The sequence below is a fragment of the Mustela putorius genome, unplaced genomic scaffold (genome assembly GCF_011764305.1).
Source record: "Mustela putorius furo isolate JIRA1106 unplaced genomic scaffold, ASM1176430v1.1 tig00000874_pilon_pilon_pilon, whole genome shotgun sequence".
In the NCBI taxonomy this organism is placed as follows: Eukaryota; Metazoa; Chordata; class Mammalia; order Carnivora; family Mustelidae; genus Mustela; species Mustela putorius.
This window is the reverse complement of record NW_025421505.1, coordinates 7,252,614-7,258,613: the sequence shown is the minus strand read 5'-3', so window position 1 is coordinate 7,258,613 and position 6,000 is coordinate 7,252,614.

The following is a 6,000-nucleotide window of genomic DNA, read 5'->3' as shown; positions in this document are numbered from 1 at the left end:
TTGAGATTTTTTAATTTCTTCTTGTGTTCATAATTTGAGTTTTTTCACAATTTGTCCTTCTCATCAATTTTCACACTTATGAGCACAAATTTGTTTATGATACCCTCCTTTTATCTTTGTGTGATGTGTTGTAGAGATATACCTGGGGCTGGGTTTAAATGAGCTTGATAAAACATGCAGACCTGAAGACAACCCTGATGAAGGTAGAGGTCTGATTCACAGTGCCTACAGGCAGGAGGCCCAGCACAGCATGCAGGGCTACCAGAAGAAGCATCAAGGTCAGTAAGGAAGCAGAGGGAGGGAGTGCAACATACAGACAAGAGCCTTTATCGTGGTTTCCACAGGAGGAATGGGCAAAGCAGGGTAGGCAGGTGAAGCAGGTGTAGGGTTGGTCAGTTTGAATAATTTTGGTGAACTCCAGGGTGTAGGGACCGCCCCCAATTGTCTGATACCTGGCCCTGGGGTGACCAGGGCAGGGAGATAACGATTTGACATGTGAGCTCAGTAAGAAGGTGTTCGGAGTAGGGGCACTGGATTGATTTGTACATGAAAGGTGAACTTGCAGCAGAGTCCTTCACCATCTCTAGGAATTGGCTAGTCCTCCCCTAGGCAGTCTCTCCAAAGTCAACAAAGTCCCTGATGTCATAATATCAGAAAATAAAAAGGCATGATGAATACATGATGTCTGTTAGATCTGTAGTGATATTCTTTTTTTAAAAAGACTTTATTTATTTATTTGATAGAGACATAGCGACAGAGGGAACACAAGCAGGGGGAGTGGGAGAGGGAGAAGCAGCCTTCCCAGTGAGCAGGGAGCCCGACACGAGGCTCAATCCCAGGACCCTGGGATCGTGACCTGAGCCAAAGGTAGAAGCTTAATGACTGAGCCTCCCAGGCGCCCTGTAGTGATATCTTTTTTTTCTTATTCCTAATAGTGGTATGTGTGCCATCTCTTTTTCTTTTCTTGATTATTCTTGCTAATAAAGGTTACTAATTTTATTACTCTTCTCAAAGACAAACATTTGTCTGTGCACTAATACATCCCCAGCTGTCTACAGCATAAATTCATGACTGAGTTTAAATTCTAGCACCATGAGGAAGATGAGTCACTTACACTGGAATATCACTACATGCAGAACATTGTTGTTGTTACCCAATGGGCCCTGTGAGCACAGAGAACAGTCTCGCCCTCCTTTCCTTTCAGATAAACAAAACTTAAGAAATCCATGCCTAAAACAATATCTTCAAGGAGGAGCTCTTGGCTTACCTTCATCGAAATTACCCAGGGATCCTGTTAAAAATTCCAGTCCCCAGTTCCCAGACCTACAAAATCAAACATACAACATATGCACTTATGAAAAGCCCTTTAGTGACTCTTTCTCAGAACAGAAGTTTTAGAACCACTACAAGCTTCATATTAACTGCTCTGGTAGAAGAGACATAGACCCCAGTGTCTGAGTTGGTCTCACCTAAAGAGGAAGGACACAACACAGCCACGTAACAGGATCCTCAAAAAAATAAATGAATGAATCAGGGCACACAGAATTCCCGTTTATAGGAGCTACACTGTGATTCTCCCGAATCTATTGCCAACCCTGGCTACCTTGCTGACTCTGTAGCATTCATTATGAATCTTATTTGTTGAATTCAAGCGATCAAAGCTTTAGAAACTATGCCTTGCAATCAGAAAGTTGAGGTTGCTGGGTTGGCTTCAGGTTCCCGAATGAAGAATCTCATTTTAGGGGCACCTGGGTGGCTCAGTGGGTTAAGGCCTCTGCCTTCAGCTCAGGTCATGATCCCAGGGTCCTGGGATCAGCCCCGCATTGGGCTCTCTGCTCAGCAGGGAGCCTGCTTCCACCTCTCTCTCTCTCTCTCTGTCTGCCTCTCTGCCTACTTATGATCTCTGCCTGTCAAATAAATAAATAAAATCTTTAAAAAAAAAAAAAAAGAATCTCATTTTAGAGGCACCTTGGTGCCTCAGTGGCTTAAAGCCTCTGCCTTCAGCTCAGGTCATGATCCCAGGATCCTGGAATCGAGCCCTGCATCAGGCTCTCTGCTTAGCAGAATGCCTGCTTCCCTTCCTCTCTCTCTGCCTGCCTCTCTGCCTACTTGTGATCTCTGTCTATCAAATAAATAAATAAAATCTTAAAAAAAAAAAAAGGAATCTCATTTTAATCCCTGGAAGCAATTGATGACCAAGGAGCCTAACCAGACCTGAGTGGTAGTGGCTTCTATTAATTACCTAAATGGAGAGTGAGATTTCACTTGGACAAGAGCTGGCACCAAATTCTCCTGCAGCCTTTTACAGCTGACCCATAAATCAGAGGCTAAGTCCAAGAAGAAATTTAAAATTGGATGGAGTCATGCATGATTCTACCCAGCAGCAATTTTTATGAAATCCCATCCCTGCTTGGTAATTACTCGGCTATGACAATTAATTTTTTGCTTTGGATTCAAATCCATTCAGTGCTAGATGGATAGTTTAGTCTGGCAAGATGAATTGTACTTCATGTTACCTGTGTAGAGCTATCAGCAAAGGGGAAATTAGAAGCTGAACAAAAATGGTTTATTAAAAATAGTTCAAGCACAATTAGTACCTAAACAGCCTTCAGATTCCTTTTTAAAATGTGTTTTTACTGCCTCATTCAGGGCTGGGGTTCATAAAATCCTCACAAAAGAACAGCTTCATCTGGTTTTCTATATTGAGAACATATAAATAATATTTAATACAGACAAGCCTAGTTTTCAGACAACTCGAAATGCTGAAACCCAGATTTGCAAACCTCGTAAATAAGAGGGTAGTTACTCATTACAAAGCCAGGCTGGCTTCCTCCTCAGCTCCTGTTCCCCACAGATGCAGTCAAGACGGCACTCCCCTACTAGTTTTTGGAATTGTGCATTTGGGAGGATTTTAAGGGTCCCCTTGTGTCTCTCCACATGATCTCCTGCAATCTTCCTCATGCCTCAATTCTAGGAATAACAGTAATAAAAGTCTTTATTGAGCACAAAGTCAGTTGTTACCAAGTGGTATTTTAGATCCCTTTAGGCATTAATTCATTAGATCTTCCCCATAACTCTAGGAGCCTGGTACTGCTACCCGCTGTGTGAAATTCAGGGGAAACTGATGAGCAAAGTGGCTTGATAACTTTCCCAGGATCACTGTATTAGTTATCCCTGTGTGACAAAATACCCCAAACCTAGGGGATTAAAAACGATTACCATTTAGCTGGCTCGTGGTTCTATGGATCTGTAACTTGGGTAGGATTCAGCTGGGTGGTTCTGGTCTTGGAGGAGCTCTCTCCCAACATCTGTACTCGATTTGCTGGTCTTGACTGGGCTCTTTCACAAGCCTGGGTCTTCTGGGGGGACAAGTGGCTAACTCAGCTCCTGGAAGCAAGGTGAAGCTTCTTCCCGTGGCAGCCAGGTGGGACTCCAAGAGAGGACTGGAGGTAGGCATGACCTCTTGAGCTATGGCTTAGAGCAGGCAGAACATCACAATTCGGCCCCATCCTTCTGCACACAGCATTTCACAAGGCCAGCCCGGATTCAAAGTGTAGAAAAATCGATTCCTCCTCTCGATGGGAAGAGCTGCAAAGACACATTGCAACGGGAGAGATGATAGGGAGGAGTGGAGAATTGAGGGGTTTTTGTTTTGTTTTTGTTTTGTCATCCATCTTTCCAGTGACACAGCTGATCAAGGGTGAGTGAGCATTCACACGGGGATCTTCCGACTGGCTATCTTGTCAAACCCCCTTCATGACTGTGCTTACTTTTCTCTGTAATTGGGCTTTACTTTTATTACTTGAATAGAGTCTCCACCTTAGGACCCTTTAATCCAGTTCCTCTAGGTCTTGCCATCTGCCTGCTTTTGCCCTTCATTCCAATGCTGTTCTACCTTTGAAACCTGCTAGACTGTTAAAATACCTCTCCGAAGGTGACCGCCTTCCTACAGATGGTTGTGTTCTGTGATGGCCACACACCCCCACTCTGCTTAGGCTTCTCATCCCCACATATAGCAAACTCCCTCACACACTGCTCCGTCACCTCCCAGCACCTCCACTCCCAGACCCAGAATCTCAGTGTACTTTTCACTTTTCCCCTGGTCCAACCTCGGCCACCATGGCCCAGCATCCACAGTCTTTCACTTCGAAAAAAGAACAGTAACATTCTTCTAAACGACGAGTACCAACTCTTATTTAAGGGTTCCAGGTCTCCTGGGTGGCTCAGTTGGTCAGGCAGCTGCCTTTGGCTAGGGTCATGATCCCAGGGTCTTGGGATCAAGTCCCACATAGGGCTCCTTGCTCAGTAGGGAACCTGCTTTTCCCTCTGCTTTGCCTGCCATTCTGCCTGCCCGTGTTCTCTATTTCTCTGACAAATAAATAAAGGGGCTTTAAAAAATAAATCTTAAATAAATAAATAAAGGGTCTTAAATCTTAAAAAAAATAAATAAAAGGTCAGGATTCCTAAAATCTGGGATGTAACCTGGGCCACATCTCTTGTATCAAGTAAGAACCTTTGTTATCTATGGATTCAACTTTATTTTTCTGTCCTCCTTAGAGCCCGATGGAGGGCTGTGGAGCTATAAGGGGTCCTATCCAGCTATAGAGGGCCCTCTACCCAGTCTCTGACCCAAATTACTCCTTCTTTTACATTACACTGGTGCAGAAGACATGAATAAGCATGTCTCCAAAGGAGACATACAGATGGCCAACAGACACATAAAAAGATGCTCAATATTACTCATCATCAGGGAAATGTAAATCAAAACTCCAATGCCATATCACTTCACAACTGTCAGAATGGTTAAAATCAATAATGCAAGAAACAGATGTTGGTAAGGATGTGGAGAAAAAGGAATCCTCTTGCACTATTGGTGGGAATGCAAACTGGGGCAGCCACTCTGGAAAACAGCATAGAGTTTCTTCAAAAAGTTAAAAATAGACCTACCCTACAGTCCTGCAATTGCACTACTGGGTATTTACCCAAAGAATACAAAAACACGAATTCAAAGGGATGCATGCACCCCTATGTTTACAGCAACATTATTTCCAATACCCAAGATATGGAAGCAGCCCAAGTATCCATTGATGGATAAATGGATAAAGAAGATGTGGTATATATATATAATGATATATTATTCAGCCATAAAAAGGAATGAAATCCTGGGGCACCTGGGTGGCTCAGTGGGTAAAGCCTCTGCTTTCAGCTCAGGTCATGATCTCAGGGTCCTGGGATCAAGCCCCACATCGGGCTGTCTGCTCAGCAGGGAGCCTGCTTCCCCCTCTCTGCCTGCCTCTCTGCCTACTTGTGATCTCTGTCTGTCAAATAAATAAATAATTTTTTTAAAAAAATGAAATCCTGTCATTTGCAATGACATAGACAGAGCCCCAGAATATAATGTTAAGTGAAATAAGTCAGAGAAAGACAAATATCGTATGATGTCACTCATATGTGGAATTTAAGAAACAAAACAAGTGAGCAAAGGGAAAAACAAGAGAGAGAGACAAACCAAGAAACAGACTCTTAACCATAGAGAAGAAACTGACGGTTATCTGAGGGGAGGTGGGTGCAGAGATGGGTGAAATAGGTGATGGGGATGAAGGAAGGCCCTTGTCAAAGTGATGAGCACTGGCGGATGTCTGGAATTGCCGAGTCACTATGTCATATACCTGAAACTAATATTCCACTGTATGTCAACTAGACTGGAATTAAAATTAAAACTTTAAGAAAAGAATGAGATATACATATACTTCTTGTCTTACATGTACATCTACTCGGGGATGGCTGGGGCATTCGAAACAGGTATGGGGCCTTTGCTGTGGTGCTTTCCCATATTGTAGAGTGGGGAGATGCGTTACAATGATCTCATCACTGGTGTTGTCTGACTCTTAGTCAATCCTTATGGAAACTGTTATGGAAAAAAAAAGACGCTAAGTGAGAGTCACTGCGAGTGGAGACATAAGATATCAGCCAGCTGGTAGGTTCAGGAAGGCTCCGTGC